Source organism: Rhinatrema bivittatum, chromosome 16 (assembly GCF_901001135.1).
Source record: "Rhinatrema bivittatum chromosome 16, aRhiBiv1.1, whole genome shotgun sequence".
Lineage (NCBI taxonomy): Eukaryota > Metazoa > Chordata > Amphibia > Gymnophiona > Rhinatrematidae > Rhinatrema > Rhinatrema bivittatum.
In genome coordinates this window covers 49,272,156-49,289,203 of record NC_042630.1, presented here as the reverse complement: position 1 = coordinate 49,289,203, position 17,048 = coordinate 49,272,156, and the positions used below count along the sequence as shown (strand labels likewise).

At 44.2% G+C, this 17,048-nt stretch overlaps 1 protein-coding gene across 1 annotated transcript in view; it reads right to left on the bottom strand.

Moving 5' to 3' along the window:
- LOC115077642 (vomeronasal type-2 receptor 26-like) overlaps window positions 1–17,048 on the bottom strand; it is a 176,017-nt gene that overhangs the window by 47,294 nt on the left and 111,675 nt on the right. The gene's annotated exons all lie outside the window — the stretch shown is intronic.

The window sequence follows — 17,048 nt, the reverse complement described above, 5'->3', positions numbered from 1 at the left end:
CCAGTATTCTCCATCTCCAGCCGATTGTGGGTGTGCATCTCCCTGGTAGGGATTGCTTCATTTTGAGAAAGGAGAATTAAGGATATAAATTTGACCCACTTTACTGTGGTGATACCAAATGGTCCCTCCCCCAGTTGAGAATACCTGAGGTGATTTCTGTGGTCACTCAGATGCGTTCCTTGGTCCAGTAGCTGGTTTTCAGTTGGCATGGATATAGCTGTTTAAGAAGCTGAAAGGCAATGGGTGCAGGAAGCCGAGTGCGGTGGTGATGACACATGCCCTCTAACCCCACAGCCAGAGACCAGCTCTTTACTCAGCCAGGTAAGACTGAGCTCAGTAAGGCTTTTTTGGGGTTTTTTTTTTAACAGTAATGTACAGAGACTTGGAAGGAGACTTTTCTTACTTAGGGCTTCCTCCTTCTCCCAGGCTCTGTGTTCGATGTGCTGTTCCAACATTCATCTCATTCTGTGGGAGGTTGAGGGACATGGACAAGCTGGAAGGTTGAACAGCCTCCTTAGGCTGGGCTCTGCTCTGAGGCTTTTTCACAGAGTGCCGCATGGTAGCCCACAATGGTATTTTGCTTGCTTTCTCAGGCTTCCCTCTACAGGATTTTCAGTTCAGCGAATGCTTCTAGCTGTGAATCCAGGTCGAGCATTCAGTTTTTGGATGTACAATCGGGCCTCATAGTTTTGGGCATCCAAGTTACACAGCGCCAGAGTGGCCGCACACTTACCGGTGTGTAAAAGTTGTACTGTACACTTAAGTTGTTAGGGCGCTTATCTTTGGGAAGCCTAAGCCTCAAACACCTGATTAGCTGCCTAAGTTTTGGTTGCTTAAGTTGGAAGTATATTTATATATATATATATATATATATATATATATATATATATATATATATATATATATAAAAACCCAGCTAGACGCATGCCTCTGGTTGCTACTCAGTGCACTGTCAGCCATAATGGTGCCTATATTAAGCCTAAACGCCTTTCTATTTTACAGTGCTTGTCATATTAGGGCATCTCATCCAGGAGTGCCTGGTTATTTGTGCCAGTGCTGTTTGGAGGCTTAGAGAGATTTATTTTCCTCTGATTTCACTAAACCTGGTTCTTCCCAGCTGGATGAAGGTCTGGGTAAAGATGACTCAGATTCTGCGCTTGAATTTGGACCTCCTCTAACTGGTTTCTCAGCAGGGGATGGTATCTCAGTGAGTACACCTCTCATGCCTCCTGGTTTGGATACTTCTACTTTTTCATCGGTAGAAATTTTGCAGGGGTTGCAATCTTTCTTCAGGCACAGTCTTCAATCCTGTTATAATGTTCTCAGAGCAGAGGCACAGATAGGGATCTTGTCTGGACCTTCTGTTTAGCACCAGAATACTTCTAGAGTGGCAATGGGACTTCTGGATAGATATCCAGATGGGCCAGATTATGGTACCAAGTCTGACTTTCTTGAGGATGGTGAAATTCCTCTAGGATTAGAACCATATAGAACTATACTATAGTTCTTTCATAGAGATGAACTGCCAGCTCTATTCTCCCATCTTGTTTTTTTCTCATGACGGAAGCCATTCAAGAATTGATTGATCTTGATAGGGGCACTCCAGAGGCTAATCTCAAAGGGGGTTGGGTTCTGGAAGGCCTGTACCCTCTGGATCCAGTGATAAGAGAGAGCTTTGGGTTTCCGCAGGTAGATGCACTTGTGTGTGCATCTCCAAGTGGATAACTATTCCCGTGGAAGGAAAAGAGACCTTGAAGGATGCTCATGATAGAAAGATCATGTCTATCCTCAAGCAAGCATTTGAAGCAGGGCCAATGACCTTGCAGATTACTTCTTGTTGTTCCTTGGTAACTTACTCTTGTTTGCATCTCTAACTGGAGATTGATGACTCTGGGGTAAACACCAGGGTAGCTATGGAACCAGCCACTGCATTCTTAGAAGATGCACGCTGTGACCTGGTCCACACTTCAGCCAGAGGGTTGGCTTTTATAATAGTCACAAGAAATCTGTTATGGCTGAGAAATTGGTTGGCCAATTTGACCTCCAAAGCTAAACTCACCAAATTGCCCTTTAAAGGCTCACTTTATTTGGGAGCGAGTTGAAATCATTGGCCAGTAAGTGAGGTGGATATCCGGTTCTTTGTTTGTCTTTCGGCAGGTCTTATTCCTTTCATCCCAGAAAAAAACCAGAATAGTGGTGCCTCCCAAGCCATCCAATGAAGGTTTGCCTACCTTCTCTGGGAACAGGATAGGGGGCTGCCCCACTCTCTCCCTCTCTTTTTTCAAAGGTGGCTTGAAATCACAGTGGATCCTGTAAGTGTTGCAAGAAGGATATGCAATGGAGTTTTGCAGTGTTCCTGGGGACATGTTCAAGGAGGCCCCCATCCACTCCTTGCACAAGAAGTGGGCACTGGAGAGTACATTGACAAGCCTCTTCAGTCTGAAGGCTGTGATCTCAGAGCCCACGTCTCAAGAAAATATGGTAATATTGCATTTAGAAAATATGGTAATATTGCAAACCCTAACCCTAACCCTAACCCTTCTAATATTTAGACTCATTGCACTCACAGCAACCTTTAGTGTTTCAAGGAGGAAAAGATTTCAGATGCCAAATACAAGTGAATTCTCACTGATTTGGTAGAGAGCAAATTCATGTCAGAAAAACCTCTACTTTTTGTGGTGTGTATCTATCGTTCCCAAGACATTTTATTAAAACAAGATTTTTATACTTTCTTTTCGTTTTTTTTTACACAATCTCTGGAAACAACAAAAAAAATTTGTAAAAATTGAGCCTACATCCTTAATACTTGATTATCAGCAAATCCAATCAACTTAGCTTAAATTTGGTCAAACAACTCTTATTGTCAGCATTTTGATGATCTTTTAGAGTTCTTTTTCTTTTACTCCGAATTTTCTTTAGATATAAATACTCTGACCTGGCCAGTGTTTCACCCGAATGGCTGCTTCATTGTGCTTCCATTGCCAAAATAATTTTACTGAATGTTAATTGAAGGAAAAAAGAAAACTTTTTGCTCAATCCTTTTACTCACAAAAGTTGCAATGTGGGTCATTTTGCAAACAAACTAATTTTTTTCGTGGCAAAACCTATATAAAGTTTAAAATTATAGGCCAACAACATCAATTTAAACAAAACAGAACCAATCAGATGGAACCATTGGTACCTCAATCCGATTGGCCCTCGCTTATGCAAATCAAAAATCATAGAGCAAATAAAGGCCTGGGTTTATGAAAATGCACTAAATATCACATGCAATAGGAAAAGGGGTGTGTTTTATAGTAATAGGTTGTTTTTTTTTTTTGTTTTTTTTTTAATTCTTTATTTCTCATTTTCAACAAAATACAAACATAAAAAAATAGTATTGCATTTGGAAATACATGAGTTGAGTTGCAACTATAAAAGAAATTCCATTTTCTCCATTAATTAACAATTTAAATTTTGGGTGCAACTTCAAAATCATTAGTATCAAACAACCTTGAGAGCTTGTTGAAGCGTTAGATAGAAACCATGGGGAATTTATAAAGAAAAACTTTTATTGAATTGTAATAGGGTATCTCATAAATTCTACTATAACACATATCATCTTACTAACTTGAGACTGGGGATGAAGATGGAACTTGTCTCTGTTCGAGAAAATCTTTTAATTGTTCCGGTATGAAAAAAAGAAAAATATCATTCTGTTTTCTTAATATACATTTACACGGAAATCTTACTGTAAAGGTATATCCTAACGAAATCACCTCTTGGCGATAAGCCAAAAAGGCTCTCCTTCTTAACTGGGTAGAATATGCCAGGTCAGGGAATATCTTTATTGACTTTTCCATGTAGTTGACTGGATATTTTTGAAAATAACTTTTCATAATTAAATTTATATCACTAATTAAGGAAAAATGTACTAATAGGGTTCCCCAGTCAATTATCTGAGCACTAGTCTCGAGAAAGTTGGTGAGGTCTCCTTGAAATGGCAACTCCTCTCTATTATTAATGTTTCTGTTTTTTGGCAGGAAGTAACAATTTACTATAGAGATATTTTCTCCAGAGATTATGCCAAGTATATCCTTTAGAAATTTTTTCAGAGTGACTGAGGGCAGTTCCCCAATCACTCTAGGAAAATTCAAAAATCTTAGATTATATTTTTTGGCACTATTCTCTAGAGTCTCCAGTCTCCTAGTAATTATTCCCCTGTCTTTAACAACTGCTGCTTGAAATTCTAAATTTTTCTTATGAGAATCTTCTAGTCCTTTTATCCTGTCAACTGACTCCTTGATCTGTTTCTGAACTTGCAACATATCTTGTTGATTCCCGATCATTGACGCATCTACTTTCCTTTCTAAGACCTTTATATTAGCTGACATTCCCACCATCATTTCCCACAATGTCTCAAGTGTTACCACCGCAGGACGGGCGGGTAGTCCTGGATTATTACCTTGGGATAGTTGTTGCAAATTCCCATCTAAAGGAGTTGCTAACTCCAAATCTATTCCTACAATAGATGGAGTTGCACTCCTGGTAACAAGTGCTTCACCTCCGATAACCTCGGCTGAAGCTCCCTCAGGACTTAACTCCCCCAGTCTTTGTGCAGGTGGTATGCCGATATTAGGGCTAAGAGAAGTCTCCTCCGCAGGCACACTCAACCTTCCGTGGTTGAGTGGCACACCGGAATCCTTGGTCTTCTCTACATTAATAGCAGGAGAGAGCATACATCTACTTATTTCCTGTTGTATTGGTGATGGTAAGGGAAGTGGGGGAAAAATCCTCACTTTCCCTTTACGCTTGGGAGGCATAATTCTATATGAACAATTCAATTACAGGATATAACGTAGTTATGCTCTGCTTATGAAACCCAATCACTAACAAAACAACAGAATCTTAAGCAGAGGGATGGTAATAAGTTACAGTCCATAATATTTGAAAATACCTTTGAAAATGTCCAACATAGATGTCTTCCCGACTCCCCGACGAATCCGGGCGAAGCCGGGCTAACCCGGTACAGCGCGCGCGGCTTTAGCGACACGCCGGCTCTGCTACGCGCTGCATGTGCCCTGTTTAAATGGGGCACTTCCGGGTCCGCCTCCGGGTCCGCCCTTGCAACGTCACGGCGTCGAAATCCACTGCAGCTGAGAGAGATACCGTCGGGCAGGGTCTCTTACCCCGGCTACTCACAGGCAGTTCGTGCAGGTATGTTGGAGCGTTCTTTCTCTCTGCGCCCTCGGATTGAGTTCCAAAGCGCCCCGCTTAAATGGGGCACTTCCGGGTCCGCCTCCGGGTCCGCCCTTGCAACGTCATGGCGTCGAAATCCACTGCAGCTGAGAGAGATACCGTCGGGCAGGGTCTCTTATCCCGGCTACTCACAGGCAGTTCGTGCAGGTATGTTGGAGCGTTCTTTCTCTCTGCGCCCTCAGATTGAGTTCCAAAGCGCCCCGCTTAAATGGGGCACTTCCGGGTCCGCCTCCGGGTCCGCCCTTGCAACGTCACGGCGTCGAAATCCACTGCAGCTGAGAGAGATACCGTCGGGCAGGGTCTCTTACCCCGGCTACTCACAGGCAGTTCGTGCAGGTATGTTGGAGCGTTCTTTCTCTCTGCGCCCTCGGATTGAGTTCCAAAGCGCCCCGCTTAAATGGGGCACTTCCGGGTCCGCCTCCGGGTCCGCCCTTGCAACGTCACGGCGTCGAAATCCACTGCAGCTGAGAGAGATACCGTTGGGCAGGGTCTCTTACCCCGGCTACTCACAGGCAGTTCGTGCAGGTATGTTGGAGCGTTCTTTCTCTCTGCGCCCTCGGATTGAGTTCCAAAGCACCCCGCTTAAATGGGGCACTTCCGGGTCCGCCTCCGGGTCCGCCCTTGCAACGTCACGGCGTCGAAATCCACTGCAGCTGAGAGAGATACCGTCGGGCAGGGTCTCTTACCCCGGCTACTCACAGGCAGTTCGTGCAGGTATGTTGGAGCGTTCTTTCTCTCTGCGCCCTCGGATTGAGTTCCAAAGCGCCCCGCTTAAATGGGGCACTTCCGGGTCCGCCTCCGGGTCCGCCCTTGCAACGTCACGGCGTCGAAATCCACTGCAGCTGAGAGAGATACCGTCGGGCAGGGTCTCTTACCCCGGCTACTCACAGGCAGTTCGTGCAGGTATGTTGGAGCGTTCTTTCTCTCTGCGCCCTCCTAGTAATAGGTTGTTTATCGCAAAGTGTGCTATCTTACCATAGGTATTACCTTAATAACTATTTTGCACTTTGCGGTAAGTACCACAATTGTTGCAATTCCTGACTATAACCATGAGAGAGAGGGGGAGAGAGAGAGAAAAAAACAGCTATAATGTCCTCATGCTAGGTAGGTATTTATACCTCTTTATGAGGCCCACCTAGTTATTCAAAGTTTAGGTAGGAGTGTAGGGGTTAGGGGCTTCTTTGACATTCAAAGTGAGACATACAAACAGAATAGTGGTCTCTTGTGAAGATTTGATAACTTTCAGAGTGAGGAAACTCAACCATGTTGGATGTTGGATGATAATTGCAGATTTGTAAACCGTTATGATGGCTCTACTGAATAACGGTATATAAAACCCTACAAATAAATAAATAAATAAACCAAAGATGAGATTTGTGCAATGTTCTCTCAACCTAGTTTGATGTTACCCAGGTAGATAGTCCATAAGCTAGGTTGAGAGAACACTGCACAAATCTAATCTTTGGTTGAGTTTCCTCACTTCATAGGTCATCAAATCTTCGCAAGAGAGCACTGTTCTGTTTGTACGTCTCACTTCAATGTCAAAGTGGCCTCTAACACCTACATTCCTACCTAAACCTCACTTCGCATAACTAGGTGGGCTTCATATCAAGGTATAAATACCTACCTAGCATGCGGGCCTTATAGCTAGTCTCTCCCTCTCTCTGAAAATGCTATTGCAAAAACATCGCATAGTGTGATAAAGCCATATCGCACAGCTTAACGCAAATGAAAAAGGTGTAGTTAAAGCTGTACGATATGGCTTCCCAAATTGCAAAGCTGGCCTCAAACTTCTCCTCTTTTCCTAATTTGCATCGCACCATGCGTTATGGTGTTATTGCATGTGTTAAAGGCGTTTTTCGCATGCGAAAATGCCATAAAGCACTTTGATAAATGACTCCCAAAGTCTGTTTAAAATCCATTGACTTCACAGTGATAGGAAATACATAGTGTCAATCATAATTAAACAAACATTTTCTCATCAGTTTATAATACTTCTTTCATTATTTTAAAATTAATATAACATTACAGATGTAAGTAAAGTTCTTATTTGCAAGAATTATCATCCAAAATTTTACATATGTCACAGAGAATTTTTCATTGTATTAGCCAATGAACATACATCAAACAAAACGTATCTATTCAATATTAAGTCCTTGCAGTTCAACACTGGCTAACAAAAAAATCCATCGCTGTTCTTGTTGGATAAGGAACTTGTTCTTGTCACCAACTCACAGATGGCCCAATACCATTTATATTAGGGATGTGAATCGTTTTTTGACGATTTAAAATATCGTCCGATATATTTTAAATCGTCAAAAACCGTTAGGGCCACGATATAATACCAATTCCCCCGATTTATCATCAAAAAATCATAAATCGGGGGAAGGGGGAGGGCAGGAAAACCGGCACATTAAAACCCCCTAAAACCCACCCCGACCCTTTAAATTAAATCCCCCACCCCCAAATGCTTTAAATTACCCTGGGGTCCATCGGGGGAAGGGGAGGGCAGGAAAACCGGCACATTAAAACCCCCTAAAACCCACCCCGGACCCTTTAAATTAAATCCCCCACCCCCCAAATGCTTTAAATTACCCTGGGGTCCAGCGGCGGTCCTTAGCTAAATCAGGGGAAGGGGGAGCGCAGGAAAACCGGCACACTAAAACCCCCTAAAACCCACCCCCGACCCTTTAAATTAAATTCCCCCCCTCCCAAACCCCCCCAAATGCCTTAAATTACCCTGGGGTAGAGCGGCGGTCCGAAACGGCCTCCTGATATTGAATCACGTCGTCTTCAGCCGGCGCCATTTTGCAAAATGGCCGCCGCAAAATGGCGGCGGCCATAGACCAACACGATTCGACTGCTGGAGGTCGTTCCGGACCCCCGCTGGACTTTTGGCAAGTCTTGTGGGGGTCAGGAGGCCCCCCCAAGCTGGCCAAATGTTCCTGGGTGTCCAGCGGGGGTCCGTGAGCGATTTCCTGCCGCGAATCGTTTTCCGTACGGATAATGGCGCCGGCCATACGCGTATGGCCGGTGCCATTTTCCATATGGAAAATGGCGCCGGCAGGAGATCGACTGCAGGAGGTCGTTCAGCGGGGGTCAGGAACCCTGCCGCGAATCGGAAAACGATTCGCGGCAGGAAATCGCTCACGGACCCCCGCTGGACACCCAGGAACTTTTGGCCAGCTTGGGGGGCCTCCTGACCCCCACAAGACTTGCCAAAAGTCCAGCGGAGGTCCGGAACGACCTCCAGCAGTCGAATCGTGTTGGTCTATGGCCGCCGCCATTTTGCGGCGTCCATTTTGCAAAATGGCGCCGGCTGAAGATGACGCGATTCAATAGCAGGAGGCGGTTTCGGACCGCCGCTCTACCCCAGGGTAATTTAAGGCATTTGGGGGGGTTCGGGAGGGGGGGGATTTAATTTAAAGGGTCGGGGGTGGGTTTTAGTGTGCCGGTTTTCCTGCCCTCCCCCTTCCCCCGATTTAGCTAAGGACCGCCGCTGGACCCCAGGGTAATTTAAAGCATTTGGGGGGGGGGGGTTCGGGAGGGTGGGGGATTTAATTTAAAGGGTCGGGGGTGGGTTTTAGGGGGTTTTAGTGTGCCGGCTCACGATTTTAACGATTTTCACGATACTTTACACACCCAAACGGAAACAATAAGATTCCCTCCCCCTCCCAGCCGAAATCGATCGTTAAGATGATCGAGGACACGATTCACATCTCTAATTTATATAGCAAAAAAACTTTAATTCTACAAATGTATAACTAAGCTGGACTCAATGGGTTACCAATGATGCCTCTAATCTCTTCTTCTTATAGCAGCTGTAGTGTTTGGATATCCTCACTCTTAAGTTTCAAGTGGTTTTGCCAACATAGATCTTTTCTTTTAAAACTGGCAACTATTGTGTTATGAGAACATTTTTTTCTTTTTCAAAAACTGATGTATTTGCAAGTTAAAGACACATCATAAGAACATAAGAAAATGCCATACTGGGTCAGACCAAGGGTCCATAAAGCCCAGCATCCTGTTTCCAACAGTGGCCAATCCAGGCCATAAGAACCTGGCAAGTACCCAAAAACAGTCTATTCCATGTTACCATTGCTAATGGCAGTGGCTATTCTCTAAGTGAACTTAATATCAGGTAATGGACCATCTAGCCAATCTCTACATACCATTCTTTGAACATAAATTGATCCATGCATCTCATTTTTCAGAAAAAAAATGTCAAGCACGTTAAGAAACCACTTAACTTTCTCCGGACAGCAACAGGCAGAAAAGAAACCACGGGAGCTGCAAGAGTGAGAGGAGGGCCTGTGCGATCGGCGCCTGAGACCCACCGGGGTAAGGCCTGTTTATTCTCACTTACCCTCAGTCGCCGCCAGCGCCGACCACGAGGCAGCTCCCACCTCCTGCAGCCGTCTCTTCAGCTCCGGGCCTCCTCCTGAACCCGCCAGCCAATCCCATGCAGACGTTGCCGCCGACCCACCAATCGGGGGACAGCCCCGATTGCTCTTTAAATTTAATGCTGCCCCTAGGCGTCGCGCGTCAAGCGTCGTGTGCCGAAGGGGCATGACAAAGGGGCCTGCCCCTTTGTGCGCCCCTTAGTGCAGCCCCGGTGGACTGGACTGACTGGACTTCCCCCTACCGCTACCCCCACTTCTCTTCTTCATCTTACCTCCTACGGCAAACAAAGCTTCTGCCAGAACCCCAACCGCAGCCAATTCTAACCTACTAATCCGTCCCCCTCTGACAGCAAATATTCCATAATCTCTTTCTGGCACACTCACTTCGCTAGTTTCAGCTCCCAGAATGCATCCTGCTTTTCCAATCCCAATTCTTCAACACTGCCTTCCGTCCAAAGGAAAATCAATCAGACAAGTCCAACACCACAACCTAAAAACCCTATCTTCAATCCTGATCGCTCCAATCACTCAACTTCTAGGCCTCACCCTATTTTCACTAACTTTATTCAACGCCCAATCCCTAACCAAGAAATCACTGATACTTAGCGACTATCTCATCGACGTCAAGCCCGATATATGCGCAATCACTGAAACATGGCTCAAGCCCTCAGATACCGCAATAATAAACCAACTATCTACGCTGACCTATGACATCTTCTCTCTTCCCCGTCAGAAAAAAAGGGGAGGAGGAATTCTCTTAGCAACCAAAAAAGACCTCAGATTCACTCTTCACCCATCCAATTCATATTCTAAACTTGAAATCGGCTTCTTCTCATCAGACCAACTTCACATCCTACTTGTCTATGCCCCTCCGGGCTCCTTGGAAACAGACCCCTCTCCTCTGGTTGAATTTACTACCTCTCTCATAAACTTGAATGCTCCAGCAATAATTTTAGGAGATTTTAACCTGTACGTTGACAACTCTACACTTTCACCCAACTGTGAAGCCTTTCTCTCAGCCCTTTCAGCTCTGGGTTTCAAACAGTTAGTTAACAAACCCACACACAAAGCCGGTCACACGTTGAATCTTATCTTCGTCAACACTGGAATTAAGCCTGCATCTCATCTTAGTTGTACGAAGGTCCCTTGGTCAGATCACTCTCTCATTTCAACCTCATTCTCAATAAAAGATACCAGCACCTCACCCATACCCTCTCCCTCCTTCACATGTTCTTCAGAAGATCTTAGCAATCACTTGGTATCACAACTCCACCACATAGACTTCACCGATCCGAACTCAGCTCTCCATTCCTGGAACAACATTACAGAATCTATAGCTAACAAGCTATGTCCACTAGTAACAAAAAAATCCCACTCCAACTCCTCCAAAAGACAGCCATGGTTCACCTCAGAATTTAAAACTAATTCTATGACAAAAAGAGAGCAAATGGCGTAAAGACCCATGCGCTAACACTCTATCCGTCTACAAATTTACCCTCCATCAATATAAATCCACTACTTTAAGATCTAAAAGGGACTTTTACGCGTCCAAGATCCACGACTTGGTCTTTGATGCTGAAGCCCTCTTTAGCTATGTATCTAATCTCACACAGATAACCCCCCCGGAGATTTCCCATAACCAAGCTCAATCTAAAGCTGAAGAACTAGCGCTATTTTTCAGTAACAAAATCAGCACCCTTCTAACTCAGCTGCCCTCGAACACCACTTCTCTTGTGACCCCACATCAGATCACCATCAATAACACTCGCTTAGAAGCATTTGATCTCATTTCCGCCATGGAGATTCAAGGTATTCTAAGGAGAATGAAACCGCCCTCTCATCCCTCGGATCATATTCCCACCAAACATCTCTTGACAATTCCTGACTCCATCTCCAAAACCCTGGCAGACATCATAAATTGCTCTTTATCCCAAGGATCCTGCCCAGATGACCTCAAACTGGCATCCCTCAAACCACTCCTCAAGAAACCAAATTTGGATCCTAATGACCCTAACAACTACCGTCCGATTGCAAACCTACACTTCATAGCTAAGATTATGGAGAAACTGGTGAACACACAACTTTCGGACTACATTGAAGACAATAACCTCCTATTCCCATCCCATATTGGGATGGGAATAGGTTGGGAGTATGGGTTCCGCAAAGCATTAAGCACCGAATCCCTCCTCATTTCCCTGACTGACTACCTTATCATGGGTCTCGACAAAGGGCAATCCTTTTTACTGATCCTATTGGACCTTTCGTCAGCCTTCGACACTGTCAACCATTCCATCCTCTTAAACCAGTTGGCTTCCATAGGTATTTCAGGCACCACACTCACATGGTTCAAAACCTTTCTCAGCAATAGAGGGTACAAGGTCAAGATCCAGAGCAAAGAATCCTCACACTACGCCTCTTCAGTAGGAGTCCCTCAGAGTTCCTCCCTGTCTCCTACGCTCTTTAACATCTACCTTTTACCGTTATGCCAGCTTCTCACCGACCTCAATCGTAAACACTTCCTCTACGCGGATGATATCCAGATCTTGATCCCCATCAAAGACACCTATGCAAAAACACTTGATCATTGGGAAAACTGCCTCCAAAACATCAAAAGCCTTCTCACCAGCCTAAACCTAGTATTAAATTCCTCCAAGACTGAACTTCTACTCATTTCTCCTGAGAATAGTACCATCACCTCTACGCTTCCAGCCACCCCTACAACCACACAAGTGAGAGACGTAGGAGTTATAATTGACAATCTCCTGAACTTGAAAGCTACTATCAACAGGACCACCAAAGACTGCTTTTACAAACTCCAAGTGCTGAAAAGAATAAGACCTCTTTTCCACGCTCAAGATTTCAGAACGATTCTACAAGCAATCATTTTCTCAAAGTTAGATTATTGTAACTCCATCTTACTAGGTCTCCCCTCCTCCTTCACCAAACCGCTTCAGATGGTACAAAATGTGGCTGCTCGAATACTGACAAACACCAGGAGAAGAGACCACATCACTCCAATCCTAAAAAACCTCCATTGGCTGCCAATCCACTTCAGAATAATTTACAAGTCCATCTTCACCATATACAAAACCATCCATCAACTGGCTCCAATTGACCTACATAACCCTCTCCAATTACATAACTCTTCAAGACCGACAAGAGACGCATACAGAGGATCATTACAGGAACCTCCTACCAAAACCACCAGACACATCACCTTAAGAGATCGGGCTTTCTCTACAGCCGGCCCTCCTCTATGGAACTCCATCCCCCCCGATCTTAGACTGGAACCCCGCCTATCAATTTTCAAGAAAAGACTCAAGACTTGGCTGTTCAAACAAGCATTTCCAGACCCCAATTAATTTAATATCTCACCATCAATACATAAATATCAGCCATTTCAATGTTACCCATTTGTAATTATCATTAGCCATTGTTACCCTGTCCTTTCTTTTCTCTCCTCACCCAGTTCATCCCACCCTTGTTCTATGTAACTTCTTTTTTCCCACACCATAGTTCCATTTTGAAGTTTATTATGCACCCCTGTTTCACTGTGAACCAGCATGATGTGACTGTTGTCATGAATGCCGGTATATAAAAAACTTAAATAAAAATAAAATAATTAAATAAGATACATTGACTATGTATTTATGGTATGGACTGGGAATTATCAAGATTTTTTGTAATTGGCTCAATAATTGTGATGATAGCATAAAATTCACTATGCAACATAGCATGACACTGATTGCTTTTTGGATGTTATGGTATTCATAGGAGAGTGTTGAGTTCAGTACCACTTTATATAAAAAGATCACAGATTGCAATACATATTTACAATACAACAGTTTTCATCCACAGCCAATCAGAGATAATTTGCCTTTCTCTTAGTTCTTGAGGGTTAAAGAAACATGCACATCAATTTCAGATTTAAAAAAACAATCCAAAAGTATGACAGCTGATTTTTAATCAAGGGGATCCAACAAATGTTGCATGTAGAGTATATAAACCTGTATTGTATAATCTCGGGGAGTTTTTACTACAAGAATTATCTAGGAAGAAAAATAATGAGAAACAGGACAATATATTATCTTGTGTAATGCATTATAATTCCGGTTCAGGGGCAGTTCAAAAGATTTTCAAAAATCATCTGCACATTTTGAATGTACATAAAAAGTTTGAAAATAAAGGAATTTGTTTTGTATATAACAGGGAAAGGAATTTGAAAGAAATAATTTATCTGGTATTTCTTCAATTTGATGACAGCAGTAAGAATAGCTCCTTATAATAACATTATAAATGTGGTCAATGTCAAGCATGTCAAGTGACCGTTAATCATTCAGAGTTTATACATCCAGGCACAAACATATGTTATAAGTTGAAACATTTTACCACTTGTGCGTCTACATTTGTGGTATATATAGTGTTATTTCCGTATAGCAAGATCTACATTGGCAAAACCACTAGAAACTTAAGACTGAGGATATCCTAAAACCACAGTTGCTTTCAGAAGAAATTAGAGGTATCTATGGTGACCCATTGTGTCCTACTTAGTCATATATTTGAAAAAAAAAAGTTTTTTGCTATAGAAATGGTATTCGGCCATCCACGAGGTGGTGACAGAAACAAGTGCCTTATCCATCAAGAACAGCGGTGGATGTTTTTAGTTAGGCAGTTTTGAACCGCAAGGTCTTAATACTAATATTGAGTGGATACTTTTTATTTGATATATTGTTTGATGTATGTTCATTGGCTAATGCAATGAAAAATTCTCTGTAACATTTGTAAAAATTTTGGATGATAATTTTTGCAAGTAACTTTTTTTTTTCTTTTATAATTTATATTTTATTAATTTTCAATCACACATCCTGAGTATACAAGATGTTTTCAAAATTTAAACAAGTAAATAAAATTGTGCCAAACATAATATATTCACAATAAAATGAAATAATAGGGATGATAGATAATTAGGTGTGATTTAAGGGCACTTATATGTACTGGATTTCCATATGTACTCCTCTTAATGTTTCCTTTCTCCTCGATTTCCTATGTAACAAGAGATTTTCTAGAAATGAATGTAAAGATGTTAAGAGTCACAAAGGATTGTGATCCTTGAGATTCTTTTTTGTTTTCTTCTGTATCTCTGAATGTTCCAATACAAATTTCATTTGTATATTATTAAAAGACGATAAATAAAAAAAAAAAAAAAGAAATAATAATAACATTCAATTAGCACATTTTACCCTATAAAGAGAGCTGCTTTAAACAATAATCATTCAAAACAAAAATAATCCAAAGAAAGAGGAGGATTCTATTTAATTTCTAACCCATTTCCATTATTTGAACCTGATTCAACTTCTCTGCTTCTTTATCCCTCAAAAAAATCTCCATATGTGCAGGTAATGTAAAGTTAAACTTTTTTCCCCTGGTAATTGACAAAATATCGGCAGGGGAACTTTAAAAAGAAAGTTGCCCCTAATTCCAATGTTTTAGCCTTCAACATAAAAAACTGTTTTCTATGACCTTGCATAGCCTTAGAGATGTCTGGGAAAGTAAATACCTTTTGTCCACAAAATAAAATTTCAAGATTTTTTTAAGGATTTTTCAAATATGAACTCTGTATTCCTTTCTTGAATGAATGATACAATGTTGTCCTTTTATTTATCACTTCTAAAGAATTCTCCAGAAATGTTGATATACCTGGGAACTGTATGTTGCGGTCCTGACCGCTTCCCTTCTGTTAGGACTCAGGCCCGCCTACCTCCGTTTCAGTAGTCGCCGCGTTCTGCCTGTTCCGGACGCCAGGGGCTTCTCTCACTCCACGTGGCGGCCGCCATTACGGGCCTACTTCCCACTCGTCTTGAGCGCGCACGAGGACGTCCGTCTTGAGCGCCCAGCTCCCGGAAGCCCGGTCCTGCCCGCGCGGCTGACGTCACACCCGATTCCCGATTTAACCGGCGTTCAGATTCTCTCTCAACGCCTTGCAACGAGGTTCACAACTTCCTAGTTGCTTCCAGTTGCGTTCCTGTTGATCTCCACATTGCCTGCTTCTGACTCCGGTTTGCTCCTGACTCCGCTTCAGCCCGCTGCCTGCCTATGACTCCGGTTTGCTTCTGACTCCACTTCAGCCTGCAGCCTGCCTCTGACTCCGGTTTGCTTCTGACTCCGCTTCAGCCTGCAGCCTGCCTCTGACTCTGGTTTGTTTCTGACTCCGCTTCAGCCTGCAGCCTGCCTCTGACTCCGGTTTGCTTCTGACTCCGCTTTAGCCTGCAGCCTGCCTCTGACTCCGGTTTGCTTCTGACTCCGCTTCAGCCTGCAGCCTGCCTCTGACTCCGGTTTGCTTCTGACCCCGCTTCAGCCTGCAGCCTGCTTCAAGACTCCGGTTTGCTTCTGACCCCGCTTCACCCACTGCCTGCCGCTGTCTCTGGTTTGCTACAGACTCCGCAGCCGCCCGCTGCCCTGCCTTCAGCCGGCCCTAGGCTCTGTGCAGCCAGCCCCCAGCCTTCCGGGTACCTTGGACTTCCTGTTCACTCTGCCTGCTCCGGTCCCGGCCTGCGCCCCACCACAGCCTTCTGGACATTCTGTATACAGCTCCCAGTCCCAAGGACTCGGGACCCTACGGGCTCCTCCCGGGGGGTCCCTGATTCCTGGGTGAACCCTTCCAGCTTGTGGCTCCGCCTCCCATCCTACCCTGTCTCCCTAGGTAGGTCGGCCCAAGGGTCCACTATCTTCTCCAGCAGCATCAACTGCAACAGTTTGCATGGCCATTCCGGGGATGGCGCAATGCCTCCAGCAGCAACAGCACTGAATCGACACGCTTGCTGCTACCGTAGAACAGCTGGTCTCCCGCCTGGAGGCCGCTCCTCCGGACCCGCCTCCATCCCCTCCTCCGGCTCCAGTACCCAGTTCGGCATCAGTGACTCAGTTACCCACACCGACCCGCTATGCCGGGGATATCAAGACATGCCGTGGCTTTTTGAATCAATGCTACGTGCACTTTGCCCTTCTGCCCGCGCAGTTTCCCTCAGACACAGTTAAAGTGGCATATATATTTTCGCTACTGGATTGTAAAGCACTTGACTGGGCTTCTCCCATGTGGGAGAGTCAGGACCCCTTGTTACAGAACCTGCAGGAATTTGTTCTCAACTTTCGCCTCACTTTTGATGATCCCGCACGCCAGACCACTGCAGCCTCAGAGCTCTTGCACCTCAGGCAAGGGACACGCTCGGTGGCAGATTACACCATAGACTTTCGCACACTGGCCATGGAAGTTGGCAGGCGGGATGACTGCCTTAGGGGAATCTTCCTGGAAGGGCTTGCCAGCCTCATCAAGGATGAGTTAGCAGGCCGAGATCTCCCAGAGGACTTAAATGACTTAATTGACATCGCCGGCAGGGTGGATCACCGCCT